Source organism: Triturus cristatus, chromosome 2_1 (genome assembly GCF_964204655.1).
Source record: "Triturus cristatus chromosome 2_1, aTriCri1.1, whole genome shotgun sequence".
Lineage (NCBI taxonomy): Eukaryota > Metazoa > Chordata > Amphibia > Caudata > Salamandridae > Triturus > Triturus cristatus.
Genome location: NC_140581.1, coordinates 217,836,334 through 217,857,159, shown reverse-complemented (window position 1 = coordinate 217,857,159; position 20,826 = coordinate 217,836,334). Strand labels below are relative to the sequence as shown.

The 20,826-nt window shown below is 40.9% G+C and overlaps 1 long non-coding RNA gene across 1 annotated transcript in view; it reads left to right on the top strand.

Moving 5' to 3' along the window:
- LOC146863987 (uncharacterized) overlaps positions 1–16,956 on the top strand; it is a 481,032-nt gene extending 464,076 nt beyond the window's left edge. The window contains exon 10 of the long non-coding RNA XR_014976598.1: positions 16,582–16,956. This is a non-coding gene — a long non-coding RNA (uncharacterized LOC146863987). The remainder of the gene's footprint in view (positions 1–16,581) is intronic.
- The last annotated feature ends 3,870 nt before the right edge of the window (positions 16,957–20,826 follow it).

Here is a 20,826-nt window from a genome sequence, read left to right as displayed (position 1 = left end):
GTCGGACACAGTGGAATTTCCACTGATATCCCAACAAGAGTGAGACATGTTTCATTAATTCGGATGAGAAAGGCTGACCGTTGTCTGAATATACAACACGTGGTAAACCGTACCGTGGGAAGAATTCTCTAATTAGCTGCTTGGCAGTAGTCGGGGCAGTGTAATCTGATACGGGATACGCCTCTGTCCAACGGGAGAGAGCGCAGACAACTACGAGAACATATTTGAATCCTCGACAACGTTCCATCTGAATATAATCCATCTGGAGGACTTCAAAAGGATGGTCAGGAGGCTGAAATCCACCCTGCTCTACGGGAACACTCTTTCCTGGATTAAACTGACAACATATCATACAGGTACGAACTTTTTGTTTAGCTGCTGCTCGTAAATGTTTATTGAACCAAATGTGCTGAATGCTGTCTAGCATAGCCTTCTCTCCTAAATGTGCTGGACTGTGAACTGTAGCTATAATGGCTTGAACCATGGAATCAGGGAGAAACCATACAGATTTCTCCTTCGTCATCCATCCTTGATCTGTCTGGATCCCTCCTAGTTCAGTCCACTTCTTTATTTCTTCTGCTGTGGCATGTGTCTGTATGTCAATTACGTCAAGTGCGGGGTCCTTAATTGTCATACACTGTGTTGGTGTCTGAACTATTGGCTTTGTCATGTCTAACGTGCGATTCTGAGCAGTCTGTTTAGCTGTTTTGTCAGCTAAATCATTGCCTTGAGAAATGGTATCAGTAACCTTCGTGTGTGCTTTACATTTCATAATCGATATAGCAGTGGGTAGATGTATTGCGTCTAACAAAGCATGAATGAGGGGTCCGTGCTGAATGTGGGCACCATGGGAGGTTAAATAACCTCTCTCTCGCCACAGCACGCCGAAGTCGTGTACAACTCCGAATGCATAACGTGAGTCAGTGTATACATTAACTTTCTTATTTGTGGCTTGAATACAGGCTTGTGTTAGAGCAATAAGTTCTGCTGCTTGGGCTGACAAAGTATCTATACAATTTGTTTCAATAACTTCAGTGTCTGTTGTGACTGCATACGCGGCCACTAAATCTCCTGTACTTGTTCTCATGCACGATCCGTCTACATACAACGTCAGGTCTGGATCTAACAATGGAACGTCTGTCAAGTCTTGTCTAGGTTTCGTCTTTATTTCAATGATTTCAACACAATCATGAGCTAGTGGGTCTGTTCCAATTACAGGTAATAGTGTAGCAGGATTCAATGTATTACACCGTCGGATCTCTATGTGTGGTTGAAACAATGTCAGTTCATAACCGGTAAGTCTTGCTATGGTCAAGTGTTGTGTTTGTGTTCGGTTCACAAGAACCTCTACTGCATGTGGTACTTGTACTGTCAATGGGTGTCCTAATACTATGGCATCGCTTTGTCTGATTGCTAAAGCTGTCGCTGCCACTGATTTCAGGCATGCAGGCAAAGCCTGAGCTACGGGATCTAATGTACTGGAAAAATAAGCACATGGCTTGCGTGATCCTGCTTGATCCTGAGTGAGTACTGACAAGGCAGTACCTTCGCGTTCTGTAACAAAAAGTGTAAAATGTTTGCTATAACATGGCGTTGCTAAAACAGGTGCTTGACATAAAGCTTCCTTTAGGCTTTCAAAAGCTTGTGTATGTTCCTGAGTCCAAGGGAGAACAGTCGATGTGGCTGCCTCCTGTGTGGTTAACTGAATGAGTGGTTTTGCTAGAAATGCGTACTGAGGGATCCACTGCCTACAATATGAAGTGAGGCCTATGAAAGCCCGCACCTCCTTCTGTGTCTGGGGTATTGACATGTTAGCAATTAACTGGATGCGATCTGGTGTAAGCTGCCTTCCCTCCTTGGACAGCGAGTGACCAAGATAAATAACTCGCTGAACACAGAATTGCAGCTTAGAAGGGGACACCTTGTGCCCCTTGTCGGCTAGGAAATGTAAAACCGTCAGAGAAGCCTTTTCACATTCTGGCTCGCTTCTTGCGGTGATCAGCAGATCATCGACATATTGAAGCAGTGCAGTATTGTTGGCATGTGGATACTGTCAAGTTCTCGTTTCAGTGCTTGGCTGTAGATGCTGGGGCTTTCTGTAAATCCTTGGGGAGCGCGTGAGAATTTAAAGCTGCGCCCATTTAAACTAAATCCGAACAAGTATTGGCTTTCCGGATCTATTGGGACGCTGAAAAAAGCATTCTTGAGATCAATTACAGTAAAAAATGTTGCTTCGGAATCAATTGCTGTCAACAATGATGATATATCAGGGACCACAGGGAATTGTGGTACAATACACTTGTTTAGTTCACGCAAATCAATAACCAATCGGTATACTGGTGGGGCAGTAGGGTCAGTTCGTTTAAGAATCGGAATTATCGGTGAATTACATATATTGGAGTCTGTTTCTATAACTACTCCCTGGGCAATCAGCTCATCAATGATTTTCAGCAAAGCCACTACAGCATCATGCGGTAACTTGTATTGTCGCATTCGTGGTAGTACCACTCCTGCTTTCAATGTAACTCGATAGGGTGTAATGTTCATGCAGCCAACATCCGTAGGGCCTTGTGCCCATAGATGTACTGGTAAAGTCTGTAGTCGGGGATCCATGTCTCTAGACACATAGTGACCTTTAAAATCCCGCAAAAACAACCTTACTCCTTCCGGAGAACAACATATTATGGCTCCTAGTGCTTTCAGAGTTTTAATTCCTAACAGATTTTCTGGGCATGATTTAGTAAGCAATAAATCTGTAGTTCGTGTCAAAGGTCCTATCGTAAGTGGTAGAGGCTGTGATACTTCATTAACAATAGGTTTTCCCGAAAAACCAAGGGAAACATTTTGAGAGCCTGAGAGGGGTGCCCCTGGAACTTCACTACGTTTTATAGTTGTTCGACTTGCCCCTGTATCGAGTAAGAATTTTCTATCTTGACCTAATAATTCACTATGTACATAAGGTCCTTCTTGATCTACAGGAATCTCGATAAGCGGTAAGTCAACTTCCCTCTCTAGGCTGGTTCATGCGTAATGCTGATATTCAGGGTATTCATACTGTGCAGTCTGATACATTTGTCGTGTTGTTGTTTGTGTGGCAGGAGCAGGCAACGGTGGTGCAGCTGGCACAAACTGTATGGGTTGCTGTGAGGCTGGCATGGACTGTTGCTGAACTGGCATGGACTGTCCATGCTGCATAGGTCCTTGTTCATTCTGATCTTGTCTAACTAATCGTGGTCTCTCTTTTGCAATACCCGTAGCTATATTACGTTTCAGGACTGGACAATCATGTACATAATGGCCTAGTTGTTTACAGTAATTGCAGGTTCCTTTTACAGGGACTGCAGAATCACCAGAATGTGTCACACCCTTTTTGTGACCATCTGCTGGTACTGTCTGAGAAACTAGCATTTTCATTTTTGTATCCTTCATGCGTCTATGCTCGTGTTCTTGTTCATCCCTAATTCTATTGTGATGATACTGTAACATTTGTAGCATTTGCGACGGAGTGTTACTTTGCCAGGTACTCTCGAATTTCAATATTCTATTCTTCACTGGAGGCAATGCATTTTCCACCAATTTTGTCACAAATAAATGTGGATATGAGTCACTACTTGCTTTTATACCACTATTTATACCAAAACATTTTTCAAATCGAGCATAATAATCGCTTGTGTCTTCATCTTGCTTTTGTTTGCAGGCTGTGATTGCACCCCAATCTTCCTTTTTTGTAGTTAATAAACGTGGCAGTACCTGTACTAGTAAACCTGGTAACAGTTTAACTTTATCCCCGAGCCCCGAACCTGCAGTTCGGCTCCTTTCTTCCTCTGCTAATGCTGTCCAGTCTATCTTTTGGTCTCCTACTTCCCACTCTTTTTCTTTCAGTTTTTCATAAATGCCAGCAGGCAAAAGCACCTTTAATATCGTCATAATATCAGGAAAGGTGTACTCTCCCATCAGTAACATGTCTTTAATTTCTCGGTGGAAACCCGCTGGGTCTTTGTCATGACTAGGTACTACTTTCTTCATTTCTAATAATTCCATTTTTGATATGGGTGTGTAAACAAATACACGGTGAAACTCATTGTCTTCGCCTTTTATTGGGTGCACTTCTCGTAAAGGATTTTGTCTATCCATATAGTACGGCGTTCTTTCTCTGTGGGGCAGCGAGAGAGAATCCGGACTTACAAAAAGGACATACTGTTTACGTGACACTAATATCTCTTTAATTAGCTTATTACTAGAACCTCTCCATCTGTTTGTGAGTAGTTCCGTTAATATATCAGGTAAAGGACCAGGGTCAGCATGTTGGCACTTATATAATATGAGGAGTTGCTGAATCATATAGATTCCAGCTAAGCGTTGTTCATCTGTACTGAGATTGAGAAACGTGTGTGCTACGGTCTCATCACCGTATTTTTCAGGACTGTCAATCCAGTGAACGGCTGATCTGGCTAATTCTTGCTCATCCATGGAATCGAGGAGGTGGTAACCCCTTCGTTCTCGTAGTATCTTATCTGCGGCTTGAAACGAATGTTCAGGAGACTTCAGATTTATTACAGGCGTCGGATACGTTCTGCTGTTTTTTGGGCATACAGAATGTATTGGATCAGGAAAACATCTAGTATTTTCACAGGATCTTCCTCTGCCTACATAGGCTATGGTCTCTGACTGTCTTGCGGAATTCCCTGATTCGGACACTTCATCTTGCTCAAACTCGTCTGTTCCCAGTCTTTCTTCATGAATACGCTCTATTTCTTTACGGATTTTTCGGCATGGCTATTATACAATTTTGCTTATCGTGTCTCCCTTCTGATATATTCTGACTCCATCTTGTAAGAATAAGCATTGCATTCGGGTCTACCCCCGGACGATCTTGATTTCTGATCATACAGTTTATGAGGAAACGTAACAGTTCCCCCTGTATCTCTACTTTCTGGAATTCCATAGCTCTGTTAATACATCCTGGATCTCGTCCTGTTTGAACAAAATGATATATGTTGTCTAGATGCGTAGTCATCCCTGGTAACCTCGCTAAATACTCTGCGGCTCGCCTGATACGTAATGATGCCAGGACCATTTCGTCCTCTTTACCAACCACCGGGTCATATCTACAATTTACAAGGAGTTCCTTAAGCGTACGTTCACTTACGAATTTAGGTGTACGTGAATGTGCTGACTCTTGAAAGACAAGTTTATTTATTCTAGGTGGTGTAAAAGTACTGCTAGCACCTCCCGTGGCCCTATCTGGGGCGTCGGGTGTGAATGGGTTCGTTGAACGTGACACAGCAACTATGGGTGTCGATACCTCTGTAGAGTCGACTGCGGAGACAGATGCGGAAACAGATGTGCTTGCCGACGCTTGTGTCGGAACTTGCTGTTGCACGGGGACAGATACCTGATCCTGACGTTGAACCCCTCCGCCAGACGGTCTATGTGGTGCGGCGTTAGCATACTCGGGAGCTGCGTCATCTAGATATGAGGAAAGAAAAACATCTTCTGCGGTTCTGGGAAGCCCCTTTGGATGTACCTTAATTGGAAATAATGGGGGTGGCAAGTCTTTTGGTATCTCTGGAGCAGCCTTAGGTAATCCTTCGGCTAGTAGGGGATACATACCATTCATAAGAGCATTTCTTTGTCTATTTACTTGTTCTGATCTCACTCGGATACCTTCCTCAATTAATAGATTTTCTTGAACTTTATTTGAACTTTCTTTACTCCTCTCTTCTTGTCTACGTGCTTTTTCTGTTCGTCTATGAGATTCTTTACGCCATAACTCAACAGCGTCTTTCTGTGACTGTCTGACCTTTCTTTTCCATAACTCTTCCTCCACTTTCATGATGCACTCTGCATCCCAGGTTCCCGCTATGGGCCACCTTTGACTTTCCGGTAATCCCTTGGTATAATCTACCCATAGATCAAGAAATAATATGGCATCTAAGCCATGTTTATGGTACATAAAATGCCCTGGAGTGTCCCTAGGAGGAATAGGAACTGCTTCTTCAAGCACCCCTTTTCTGGTAGTAATCTGTCTTAACTTCGAGAAGAGCGGCATATTTACAACTGATCTGATACTTACTCTTGAATTTTCTTAATACGAAAAACACAATAAATGAACACTGAACAATGAACAGTCATTCATACTACAATATTTTGAACACTTTAAACATTAAACATTAAACATTGTAACAATGATCGACAATGATGACAGTCTGCCTAACTAATCACCACGCTGAATTCTTGACAATAACTGAATTCTTCGGAATACTTGATATACTGCTAAACAGTACATATACACTGCTAAACAGTGCAGACCGGATTTGTGTACCCAAATCCGTCTTGACCGGCACAACCTATGTGCGCGTCAACACGCCTCCCCGGCGATGGTACTCACCGAGTAGCTCCTTGAAACGGAAGGCCTCAGAGAATGGACAGGACTCGATGACTGCGGACAGCGGACCCTCTGGACATCGGGATTTCGGAAAACCTGGTGGGCCTCTGTATACCTCGGATCTTGCTCTCTCAGCTAGGCTCTGGTCGGGATACTTCGCACTTCTCACCGCCTCGTCTGGGTTGATCGCAGCCTCAGTCGCCCCCGCTTGACCGGAGGGAGCTTACAGGAAATCCTGCTGGTACGCGTTTATGGTCCGTCCAGCTGTGGCAGGAGACCGGGCCTGCAACGCACCGCCGGCGCGTGAGATGAGAAAGTGTCCCTGTTCGGGCGCCATTATGTGGTAAATAAAATACCGGACTGAATTTCATACGGAATCCTAAAATAAAGTAAAATAGCTCAAAATAACAAGAGGCAGAATCCGTGGTATAAGAGGTTTTCTAAATGGGCTTTATTCCATTCAAAATGGCCGACTCGAGTCGCGGCCTTCAGGTTCCGTCACCACGAGGGTTCAGGAAGTGAAGTACAATAATTTATTGACAGACATGTATTTTTATAATAAGTGCATTACAATGAAACGAATGTAGAAGGCGTAACATTTGATAAGAAGAGTGACAAAACAGGTACGTAATCGAAACTAGGCGTAATAAGGAATAAAAGAAACATGATTGGTTTGCATTATCAGACATAGGTGGATCTATAAGATAATACTTGGCATAGATGCGCGCGCAGCAGCATGACGTGTAATTGACGTGCAACTAGGGGGTGAAGGGGACTTGACATTTAGCTCTACATGTGGAGACGAGAAGTCTGGGGGGTCAAGTCAACCTAATCCCAAATCATATCTACCATCCTATGTTTGGAGAACTATGTTATCCACAAGGAAGGACTCTCGGACAGAATCTATTCTATACTAACTGTGTGTGCGTGTACAAGCGTCTAAGTGTCTATATGAGATGCGAGGGGCAGAAAACTTTCCATGGCAGCAGGGCTATGAATCACTTGCAGGAGGACGGAAAGGCTGAGTCCTTGCTTGTGAGCTAAAGGAAATGTTTACCTAAATCACTTGACAGGAATGCATCGGCTGAAGAGCAAAATAGATAATTCGAAGGTGAAATACAACTGCTTGGCAGACAGGCGAAAACTGGCCGAGGCAGACATTGTTAGCTGCACAGGGAGTAGGACAAAGTTCATGGATACAGATGCGAGCTCAAGCTGAAGCTGTCAGAGACAGAGAGCAGGGAAAGGCTTTGAGGACAGAATCGGGCCTACTTGCCTGAACTGTAAAAATGGAGTAACTTAGCCATATAAAGTCGGTGGCCTTTCATACTTAGGAATCGAATATCCAGCCCATTGATGGCGGATCTGACAGAGAACATGTCGACGGAAGACACACATATGTTTGCGTCTTAGAAACTGGAACTGGAGGGAACATACATGTACTTGTAACATGCATATAGAACCGTTGGGGTCCAAGATAGGGGACATAACTGATCAGGAAAATCCACATTTCCACAAAGGTCAAAGTAATTTGTTCTTATTATCTAGCATACAAGAATACAGGAAATACTGAGCTAACAGGTGTGCGCTACTGGAGTACAATGTGTGAATCCTACCAACAGCATCTAGCTTGTTGCACTGAGAGCAAAATGGAGATACTTGGTTCTCTTTCATTAACATCGTCATGGCAAAGTTTCCTTCAAAGCCAAGTATATCAAACTCACAATTTGAATCTTACATAATAGAGCACACATTCTTACTCCCGTGGTAACCCCAGTTGGGGCTCAAAGCGAGTTCTAGTCTGAATCAGGATTCCAACTGGGGTGGTGCTTCTGTATGCTGGTGAATGTCATCAGTTTAAATCTGGTGGTATTGGTGCACAGCAAATACCATACATTGCATGTTTTCCACCTGGTAATTACCTCAAATGCCCTAATTGTGAGTTGATCTGTGTCTGGGTGCTTTAATGCCGCACCCAGAAATACTGTTCCCGAGTGGTAAATTTGTGGCTAAAATGTTTACAAATCTCAGCTCTTAATATGAACTATGCAAGTCTACGTCCCCTAATAGGGAAGTATACAATCATGCAGTAAGTCTATCATTACACAAATATAATTTAAATGCTGTGCTAAACCAATTTCCATGAAATACAAATACAATATCAATATAATATGTCAGGGTACCATTTTATGGTATTGGATACTCCATACACATACACATTCATTTTTAATATACAGTGTAACATCATACATTGACATTTAAATACTAACAATCTTTGTGCATATTTCCTGCACTTGGAGGTGACTCAGCACAAGAGGACATGGAAGAGCCCTCTATGGGCCGTGCACCGCCACCTGCTAGGTAATCAAAAGTCAGGACATCTGTACAACCCCCTGCTGCTTGTCAGTCTACAGATACACCAGTGACAAATATTTTGCTTGCTGGAAGCACTACCACAGTATTTTTTGGCATTGGGTATAGGATTTATTGATCATAAATTCCATATGTGATTTTTCTGTAAGTGATTCACCGGACGGAAAAACAGGCATGCAAAGAAACTGCCCATCAACAGGAAATGACATACACAAATAGGAAATATGCAATCTTTAAAGACTTCACTGCTGCCTTTGTAACATATATGTACAGTTTGTGTCCTTCATTATAGAGAGAAACACCTCTTTTAACAATACTGATACTATATGCTATCCCCCTGCTGCTCCTCTTTGTATACCATTTTAGGATTTACAATCCAAATCAATATTTCGAAAACAAAAACCTTCGAGGCAAAGCAAATATTTCAAACATCCACCATGGTCGCTGAGCGCCTGAGAAAGGTGAAAAGTAGACATAGCTCACTTGCAGTATAAGCTGGTACGGAAATGACAAGTCTAATTGGGCATTTAGTTTCTAAAACCAGTGCCAAATTGAGAAGTGGAATATGACCAGCAAATAACTCAAAAAATTAATACTGTCTTCAAACCCCCAGAGGGGGAGTGAAAGGAGAGGTTTCAAGACACAGATATGGCAGTTTGGCCATAGGAGGAGGACCAGCACTGCAACTTAGATTGAGCTCCTGGGAAGACTAAATCAGGAGTCATCAGTCTAGCAAACATAGAATAAATAGAAGGTGAAGCAGAGGCTGGTTGAGTTCAGGAATATGATAAGTGTATTCTTATCACACCTACTCCTATGTTCCTTCTGTATATTACTGTTCAGCATTTGCCTAAGGCAAAGTGGAATTATATTGATACATGTCCACTCATCTGAAATATTTGTCAGCAAAAAATTAAATGTTCATATTTTTTATTTTTGTAATACAACAATGGATTTTAGACTTAGGTTTGGATTTAGGACTTGGATCTGGATTTTGGTTGTTTATTAAAATGTTTACAAATCTCAGCTCTTAATATGAACTATGCAAGTATACGTCCCCTTATAGGGAAGTATACAATCATGCAGTAAGTCTATGATTACACAAATATAATTCAAATGCTGTGCTAAACCAATTTCCATGAAATACAAATAAAATATAAATATAATATGTCAGGGTACCATTTTATGGTATTGGATACTCCATATACATACACATTCATTTTTAATATACAGTGTAACATCATACATTTACATATAAATACTAACAATCTTTATGCATATTTCCTGCACCTGGAGGTGACTCAGCACAAGAGGACATGGAAGAGCCCTCTATGGGCCGTGCACCGCCACCTGCTAGGTAATCAAAAGTCAGGACATCTGTACAACCCCCTGCTGCTTGTCAGTCTATAGATACACCAGTGACAAATATTTTGCTTGCTGGAAGCACTACCACAGTTCCAGCTGACACCACTGCCACTGCAACAATCCCTATTTCTCTGTCCCATCAAGGTCATCCAGAAAGTGCATTACCTACTATTGTAACTTTAGCCATTACCTTGCCAATCTTATATGCTCCCCTTCAACAACCAACAGCACAAACACCCATACAACAAGGGGTTGTGGAAGGGAATGGAATAGAATTTATAGAACTTGAGTATTCACCTCGAATGGCACCTTGGAGCTGAAAACAAGGTCAGACTTTTGACAGAGAAAAGAGATAGAAACTATTTAACCAATTAACAGAACTCCATTGGAGCATTGGTATTGGCTTAGGGGTTGGAGCCGGGCTACCTGTTTCCTGTTCCGACCTGGAGTCAGACACAGGTCTGTGTCTGAGACCTGTGTCTGGAGACAAACGGGGGACCCAGCTGCGGTGGCGGCAAGGTAAGTATTTTTTTAGTATTTTTTTTTAAGCAGCCTGCGATGCCCCACCTCCTGCCCCCCCTCCGCAGTTACCTCCCGCCCACGAGATGTACCGACACCTCTTGACAAGCATGGCCTTCTGCACTAGACTTCATCATGTATGGTATTAAGAAGAACAATTGGGAATTAGAATTACAAAAGAACAGTAAAGGGGATTTTTCTTTGCGATAAAAAATCATGTACATCAGGCTCAGTGTTATAAAAGCAACCCTTTGCTTAACAAGAGGCCATTGCAAATTAAGTCTGGTTTCCGTATTCAGTCTGCATACCCCTCTAGCCCTGATGTTTTTGGAATTCTCTGAAAGACGGTCAGAGAGTAAGTCCTAACTAGAGTAAGTTACAAATGTGGTAATTCCATTTTACTTCATGGGAATAGAACTCTAGATAGCAACATCAAATAGCTGGTGCTAACATTTCACTTTAAATACTGAAATGCACCTATAAAGGGTGTTCCCAAGTGTTGTTCTTCTAAATTTGTTGTACACTTATCATCGCTTTGTGGGACTACTGTGCTAACTCTGACCCACTCTAAACGGGCCAGACACTGGGGCATATTAACAAGGGCTGGCGATAAATATCGCAAAGCACGCTTAGCGCTTGCATATTTATCACCGGCTATCTCTGCAATTTATCGCCCGGTTAGCGCGTTATTAACAACACGCATGGCTGAGGCGATAAAAATTCCAGAGATAGTGTGGATATCGCCGTTTTCCATGGTGGAAAACGGAGATATCCTAAATGATAGGGACTGTGGTCTTAGCCACAGAATCCACCCCCCATGTTAAGTATGCCTTAGTTAGGAATTTAACAGACGTTAAATTCTTGCGTTAAGGCATACTTAACGGGATTTAAAAAATCACTACCCTTCCTTGTTAATATCGCGAAGCTGCCTTCGCGATATTTTCCCTGGTTGGTTTCACAGCCACGCCTACTTTGCATCTCATTAGCGATGCAAAGTTAGGCGTGCTGGAAACGGGCGCTAAGTCAGCAAAACACACGATAGCGTGTCTTTACTGATAAGGCGATGAAATTATCGCCGCTTTTCGCCCGAAAACGGACGCAAAAGCGGCGATAATTTCATAGCGCCGCCTTGATAATATGCCCCACTGTTTGGTAGCTCTTCGGACACATGGCTGGGCTAAGTTTCATTTTGGCGCTATAAACTATCATCTAAGTCCCGTTATAACGCAGAGTATGTTAACCATTGCACCGCCCTGATCGTTCATTTTTATTAATGACGGATCCAATACAACATGTTCCAATACTCTGAGAATAAAGCTGGGAGTAAAGCCGGGCTCATTAATCTTCTCAGTAATAATGCACAGGCACCGATTAACAGTTTACAGCAAAGCAAATTAGGATTTCGTTGCTCCTTAGTTTTCTGCTTTTTTTCAGCGTTTCCTTCTCTAATAGACTCTAATAAGGGGATTGTGTTTAAGTAATCTCATTCAATTTGTGTGATTATGAGATAGAATATAAATCATGCTCGAGTAAAGCCCCTGCTTTCTGTCTGAGACCAACTTTATATTTTGCTCCTTTTTTTCTTTAAGGCAGATAAGCTGCTGCTGCAGTTGTGGATGTGTCATTCTTCCCACACAGACCAGCGCAGCCAGAGACATGCACTTTGCTGGTTGATATCTATAGGAAATTTCAGTTTTCATTCCTGGCACAAAGGGACTGACTTATTTGGAGTATATCATGTTTAAGAATCAGTATTTTCAGAAGGGTAGCAGTCAAAATAATAATAGGGAGATTTCAAAGCCACTTGGACATGTACATTCAATGTACACATGCACATGGCTTGATTTAGAAACGTAAATTCATGTTTTGTATTCATAAAACGTGAATGCCCATTTTTTAAATCTATTTCCTCTCTACTCCTCTTGGTGGAAAGCAGACATTTTAGGGTAGGGATGCACCGAAAAGTTTGTGCACACCAACAAACTTGTACTTTTGTAGGATTCACACACGTTTTTTAACCCATTCTCACCCTTGAAACCTTTTTTTGAAGTATTAAGTCAAACCATTTAAACATGTAAGTTCAATATGTTCTACATGTAAGTTGAACTTGATGTGTGAATTGGATAACATGAGTGTATGAGTTTTCAAATCTTTGGAAACAGGGCCTCCATTGTTTCTTATTGTTGGAAATTACCATCTTCTGCTTGGTATCAACACAGATGTTTGCCTTGACTATATTTGTGGCCTGTAGAACTCTGTGCACTTTACGACTGCTAACCAGTGGTAAAGTGGCTGTGATCCCACTTTCAACATGCTGACATTGGTAAACTTCTAATTGGCATATTTAGTTTACCTCTACATCTCTCGTATATGGTACCAAATGTACCAATGGCCTGTAAGTTAAATGTCACAAGTGGACTGGAGCAACCACTGTGCCACCCACTACAGTGGCAGTGTAAACATGACTGCAGGCCTGCCAAGTGTAGCCTGACTTACAGGTTTAAACTTTAAATTCAACCTGGCAAAATAAACCCTTTTGACGGCCTAAACCTTTCTTTTAAATATTGATAAGCCACCCCAATGTAAACATTGCTGCCTGTAAGACAGGGTGCACAGCATTTACAAGTAGGACATTGAAAAATGTAATTATAGTGTGAGAAGGCTCTAAAAGCTATTTTCACTGTAGCATGTTGGTTGCTCCATTGGCAAGAATTGTGATACAATATTACATTTATTATTGTTTTTGTCGGATAGGAAACAGCTACACAATTAATTTTTGGTCTTTTTGAAATATTATAACAAGCCCAATTCAAATTTGTTATAAATATTTGGGAAAAGGTACATTTAAAAAGTTACCTTTTCCCTGCCTAAAGCCCCTGGATGTCTATTTGCATAAGGCCAACTGTCACCTGGCAGCTGAATAGCTCCCTTGATGAGGTGTGATCTGGCTTCTATAGCCGAGAGAAAGGCTTTGGGTGTGGGGAGGTGTTCTGTTCTTCTAGCAGGCTGACCATCTGGACTTTGCCCAGGTGCTTAATTAACTTCAAGGAGGTCTCCCCAGTCACAGGCAAATATTAGCTGACACCTGGCAGGTCCCTCTTTTGTTGCCCCAGCCAGGCAGACTCCAATCACAGTAGATGAGCTGCCCCTAGAACTGGTTTAGGGTGACCACAGAGGAGGGGCAGCTCATGGCCCTGGCCACACCTCTTGGATGGACACAAAGCCTCCGCCCAAAGGGAGAAAGGCTTTACCAAATTGGATTTAGGCAGTGGGATTGTTTACAGAAGGGCACACAGAAAGTCCTGCATAAATGGGTAGGGTTGCCCCTGAAAACTTTTATTCTATTGGTAAGGGAGGGGCTAGAAGTCACCCCCACCCACAGGCTGGTGCCAGGTATACATGTGGTACTCATAGTACCCCCTCAGAACACTTTCTTGACCAGTGGATGAAGAGAAGAGGACTGCACCTGCAGTCTGTGGCCTGAGAAGGTCCTAGAAGACTGGATCTGCTCTTCCTCGTGTACCAAGGACAAAGAATTGTATCCACGGATCATAAGACTACCTTCCTGATCAAACTACAGGGACACAACAAGCTACAAGAGGCTTTTGTTTCACCTGACCAGTTCTAACTGGGCCTGTCTAGACCCTGTTGCTGGCGACTGCTGGAGTGAGTCTTGACCCCAAGTTGGCTGGTGTGAAAGTGCACTCCTCTTATCTTTTCCTGAAACCTGGGGCGTAGAAACGTTATGGCTTCAAAAACCTCTGGAGGGCAGAGACCAACCTGTTAAGCCGATCCAATGAAAGTGCATTGCTGCTGGGCCTAACATTCAGGTTGCTTCTGCTAAGAGGTTTTCCACAGCAGCAAATCTAATTCAGCTGGACCTCACAAAGAAGGTATCTGGCCTCTTGGATCCCTCTCTGCTACAGCCTGCTGCCTTGTTTTGCTGGAGGAATCCAAGCTACAAAAAAGTGACTTAACGCCAAGGGAGGAATAGTCATCTCCTGCTCAGTGTTTCACTGTCAACAATAAACTTTATCAATCATTTTTCTGCATGGTTCATGGATGAACTGTGTATAATATAAAACAAAAACAAGCTCTGGAACGCATCTGGCTCTTTAACTATGATTTGGAGGTTAAGCATATCTTTAAGATGTATTTTAACAAATATCAAAAATTGATTAGAGCAAAATGCACCACGCTGTATCATAAGGAAATCAAGGATTCTTGCAATTTGGATTATGAGGTGTTCTATATTTTGAAGCAGTTACTCATCCCCTCTGTGCCAAGAAATCATACCATCTCTAAAATGCTGTGAGGCTCATGCTCATTTTTTCTGTGATAAAATAGGAAATATCTACACTAATTGCTGAGCAGCCTCTGTTTAGGCTCATTTTCCAGGAATGATGGAGTTTCTCACTACCCTTCAGGTGTCTTTCTATATAACTTTGCACCCCTTTCTAATGCCATGACACAGGATGCTATACTGTCCAGTAAACTTGACTCAACTGACGATCCATGTCCACTGCAGATCTTGGTTCTAGGTCTCTCCTCACCAAACTACTCACTTTATCTCTGGAGTCAGCTATTGTTCGTGCAGCATGAAAACATGACACGGTCCTACCCCTTTTGAAGAAACCAAGAGCAGACACCAATTGCTTAAGCATCTAGAGGCTCATTACATTACTTGTGCTACTGGTTAAAATCCCTGAAAGACATGTACATTAACTGTAAGTCTCGCCATTATTATGGTTGGTTTAGTTAAATAAAACTGTTGTCTACATGGATGGGATTCTGAAAGTGTATTGCTTTTTAAAAATGATTGCTTTAAAGTGGGGCTGCTAGTCTTTAGAACCTACCCTTACAAGTGGGTTGTGCCCTAATGTAATGTGTGATCAGTATTAAATCTGGATATTGTTAAGTAAATTAAAGTTTGTCCAAGGTATTTATACACTAAGGCCTGTTTTGCATGTTTCTGGCAAGTATATCAATTGTTACACTCTTTCAAAGATGGTTTTGGATACTTTTCACAAGGAGCCACACTTTTCATTTTGTTAAATTATGACTCAGTTCATCAGCTCACCTAAATTTCAGGGAGTCTTAAAAAATCCCAGTGTTACTAAATGAAAATATGCATCAAATGAGAGAATGTGTTTACTAGAGGGAAGATTGTATAAGATGGTAGCCCCAACATTTTCCTGGAGAAACCTTGGCTCCAATATTCAATACGAAGCAACACTCCAATTATATATCCTGGTATAAATTTGGTATAGTAGTGTATGGTCATTTATAGTGAGTGCAATCCCCATCAAAATTATCCCTTGGTATCCCTTGGTACTGATTATAAAGCAGATCTTATTTGTAGAATTTCCTGGTCCCACATCCTTTCCATAGCATTATTCTTCTGCCACTCAATAAACCCTTGTGTTTCAATGAGAAATATTTGTTCCCACTGAGAGCCCTTTCAATACTACCGGAAGCTGATGATGTTACTGTCAAAATCTATTCAATCAGAAACACTCTTCATGAATATAACGTTTTGTGTTTTAGGTAAAAATACTACATGCATTAATATGCCCAGGATTAAACACTGATATCCAAAAGTAAATTGCGGCGATTAGGAATAATGCCCCGAAGTAAGACTGTGTAATGAGATAATCGTTCTTAAATCTTGTGAGCATAATTGGCTTTTATGAGGTGGAAAAAAGTCTTCATAGCAATTTTATGTTGTAAATCTACATTTTTAAGACAGTACTTACAACATAAATACTTGGTACCCCAAAGCATGTAGAGTAATAATGGAGACTGGCAGGTCTGTAAGGATGTAGACTGTAAACTGTAACTGGTGCATTTCAGTAGATGTTTGGTTTTGTAAACATTCGTTTTTACCTTATTTAAGCACCTAACTAAAGACACTTTAACCTTTGATTTTTTTTAAGGGTTCTCACTGGTTTTCACGCTCTCTCTGGGAAGTTATACATATATTTCTCTGCAAGTTAGACTTTTTTCCGGTCACCAAATGGCCACTGCTGGTGCTAGTACACGGACGGATGGGGAAGCCTGCAACATTCCACCAACACAAATCTCTGCACACAGAATTTAAGGAACATTTCTCAGTGGGACTAACTTGGTCCCTGTATTCAGCATGCGCTCCATTGTGGTCGGCCTGAACTTGTGACTTCGTCCCAGTCTGGCGCTTTGTACTTTTACGAATTATTTGTACCTAACTCTTTAAAATTACATATCTCTGGTTCTACTAATTGGATAATTGTAATTTTGGTGTCAAATAATTTATTAAAATATACTCGATGTTTCTAAATTGTTCTGGTATTTTTCTTGTGTTGTGTTTTTACTTTATTACTGTTTGTGTGCTGTACGAATACTTTACATATTGCCCCTAAGTTAGGCCTGACTGCTTTTGTGCCCAGCTACAACAGGGTTCAGCACAGGTTCATTTAGTGCCTTTTGTGGTTCCCTCTGACAGAGATTGTGGCTGTTGGTTGAGCAGGATTGCCATCCCACTCAACCAACAACCCAATTTATTTTATTGGTGATCAGTGGTGGGGTCCAGTTCTTGTGTCTGTGCAGTACTATACAGTGACTCTGGAGGGGTTAGATTTACTATTCCCATTCCAGTCTGAGGAACACTGTGGAAAGTGAATGGCTTTGGAGGGGTTAGAGATACTATTCTCACTCCAATATGAATGACAGTAGGGAAAGTATTGGACTTTGGATGGGTTTGATTTACTATTCCCACCCCAATGTGAGCAAAACTAGGATAAGTGTTGGATTTGTAGAGCTTTGATTTAATAATCCCAATGTATTCTTAGCTGTAGTAGAGAAAATTATGGATATTGGGTACCTCAGTCACAAATGACAGTATGAGGTAATCCATAAAGGGAAAAATATCAGTAACAAAAATGGGCCATTTTGGCACCTGTTGGTACTTTGGGCAAATGAGAAAAATGGGTTGTCTTTGAAAAAGTGTCTCCTATAAACATTATCAAACGGTGTCCTTCAGAAGATGGAAGATCCATTATAAAATCTGTTGAAATCGTATACGAAGGTTCAGAAACCACTGTTCTTGGTTGGTTGTAAGTAGCCAAAGGGCTTACAATGTAGAGATTTATGCTGAGCACAAATTGGAAAGGCAAGAACATATTCAATAAATACCATCGGAATTAATTGTTGGTCTCCAAGCATTTAGTAAAAAGTAGTATTAACTATGATCAGAAATTGCTGAATCATGACACATCTTACTGACTTCCAGCTGCAATTCATTAGTAGTGTCAAAAATTGCTTTTTGGTTGAAATGCAGTTCATTTCATCAAACTAGCGGGTCTTTAAATGTAGTTCTTCCAACTGTTATGGATCCATCTGTTCTTGCACGATTTTTATCTTGGCCAAATTAATAACCAAATTACAAGTACACATTGAGAATGAATGGCAGGTTAATAATGGACTAGGTCATCTGCTAACACATACTTTACTCTAGGAATATAGGTGATAATAACATAAAATTGCGGAAATGTAAATGTGCATTTAGTGCAGGCTCTCCAATGTCGGTCCCAGAGGGCCGGATCCAAGCCAGATTTTTGAGATAACTACATTTATCTAAATGTTGATATGCTAAAAATCTGGCATGGATCCAGCCTTCCATCATCTACATTGGAGAACCCTAATCTAGTGCAATAATTAATCCTGAATTTCTCAAACATCAAATTTCTTTGAACTGTTCCAGTTTCAAACAGTTCTTCAGTGTCCATTATATGATGTCTCCATTAAGTACAAATCATCTTCATGACTAGAGGTTATGTTTCAAGTACTGAATATTTCTGTTCAGATTTTCACAAAACATGAGATAACTAAAAGAAAGGATGTTCTTGTCCGTCATCTTTTTACTCTTGTAACAAAACTGCCTAATATTGGTACTTGAGGAAAAAGCTGTTTGCCCAATATTGTTACTTGAGTAAACATCTATTTGAATGCTTGCTCAGAGTGATTGTCTAAATTAAAACAGGGCTTCAAATTCTCCTTATCCAAACATGATTAATATCACTGTCCGCTTCTGAAAATTCTTCATAAATTATCGGTTTGTCTATTGTAAATACAAGGATTCTTTGAGTCCTCTTAGCATAGTGAGCAATTAATATTTCCTAATCAAAAAAACTATATTGAAATCACTTAATGCTGAAAACTTCCCATTCAGTTATCAGAATATGGGGCATATGAATCATTTAGATGATCAAAAGGCTTTGTCAAATACCACTTTAGTAGAGTAGAGTTTCTTGATCTTCCTTGTGTATAACAAAACAAAGATGACACTACAGGTGACAAATATCGAACACTTAAAATTTTTGAAAAGTTTCAGATTCTCAATGCACAATTTGCTGTAAGCCATGAGCTAGGTCCTGAGAAGGATACAAACCAAACTTAAGGAGTCATTGGCATCGCAATCTGTCAAAGACTGGATGCTGAAAAGGTGGGTTTAGTCCCCATCTTGATTGGCTGAAGAGATGCTGACTCTTCTGAGTAGTCACTGTGTCAAGCTGCACAGATTAGAATATGTAAAGGTTAGAGTGCCTCTTTGGAAGGACCTAGTTATAGGCAAAATCCACAAAGAGCAGAAAACCTCCATGAGAATCTTGTGAGTTTTAATTTAGGTTGAAGATTAGTAGTGAAGAGATTAGCGGGGCACCAAACTCCTCCTGACATCAGGAAGGAGAAAAGAGCATAAGAAAGGTATCAGGAAGCAGAATCCAGTAAAATATTTCAGCTGAAATAAGCAAAGTTAATGGGCAAAAATAGCAATAAGGGGGCGATACATGCAACAATAAAATAAGGGAATAAATGCTTTGTAATGTACCATTCACTTCAAAATGACTCCTCAAATATGGTACCAACAGGAACAGACATCAGAGGAAAAACTCTGCCTGTTCTTGTATTCAGTAACTCTGTTAATACCCTATGGGCAAACCGCAGTCTTGGAAAGGGGAGATTATAATGCTTCTACACACTCCGTTTTCTGAGAATTATGAAATTCACATGGTAAATGAGAAGATGCTCAAGTTTGACAACTTTCAAAAAGAGCTGCTTTCCACACTCCCGATACAGCTAACTACACCTAGTACTTCAGGCAGCTTGAGGAGCACCCCTGTGAGTGGCTGCTAGAAGGGTGCTCTGGTGAGTGGCGTTCAAGTGGTGCGAATGGCGTCTTCGCGCACATAACCTGAAAATGCAAGTAACACTCCTTCCTATTAGGCCAGTGCGGGGCTCCAGTAAACTCTCAGGTCAGTTCTCATCACAGATATAAGACGCTTGTGAGGTTTAATAGCGTGTTTACTCTCCCAGGAGAATTTTGGAAAACTTCCTGTATCTGAAAGATTAGGAAGACATGCCTCTCTCTGAGGTATTACATACTGAAATAAAGATCCTCTGTTGTTACATATATGCCAGGTACTAGCCACACATTTTCACACACCTACACATTTTTTGATTCTACAGTATACAAAATCATCTGTCTTTTCAATGTGAAATGAATATTTCCTAATCGACAAAACTGTATTGAAATCACTTGATGCTCACATTTTTCCATTCAGTTATCAGAATATGGGGCATATTAATCCTTCAGATGATCATAATCTTTGGCAAATACCACTTTCTATCATTTGTCTTTTTTTTTTTTTTTAAATCTTTTTTATTGAAATTGATTGGTGTCATACATATTCAAAATTCAAAGTACAAAATATAAAAAACTGAAACCCAGAAATATCTCATAAAGCCTACCACGCTTTCAACGACTGGTATTGGCAAATAGTTAACTTACAGTTGTCCATAATCAAAAGGCAAAAAAAATATATATATATTTTTTTTGCAGATTATTAAAAAAATGTCCCCCAAATTTTTTCACATTTTCTTCCCCCCCCAATCCTCAAAGCGTAACTTCACTCACTTATCTTTACTCTGCGCATTTTGAATAACCATTCATGCATGGATGAAGTCTGATTTGTACGCCAGTTTTGAAGTAACAGCGATCTGGCAACTGCCATGCAAATATAAACCAATTTAGCGAGTGATTCAGATAAATTGAGGTACGGATCGAAACCATAAAGCATCAGTTTTACATTTGAAAGTTTCCGAATATGATAATTAGAACTTAAGAAAGCAAAAATGTCTTCCCAGAA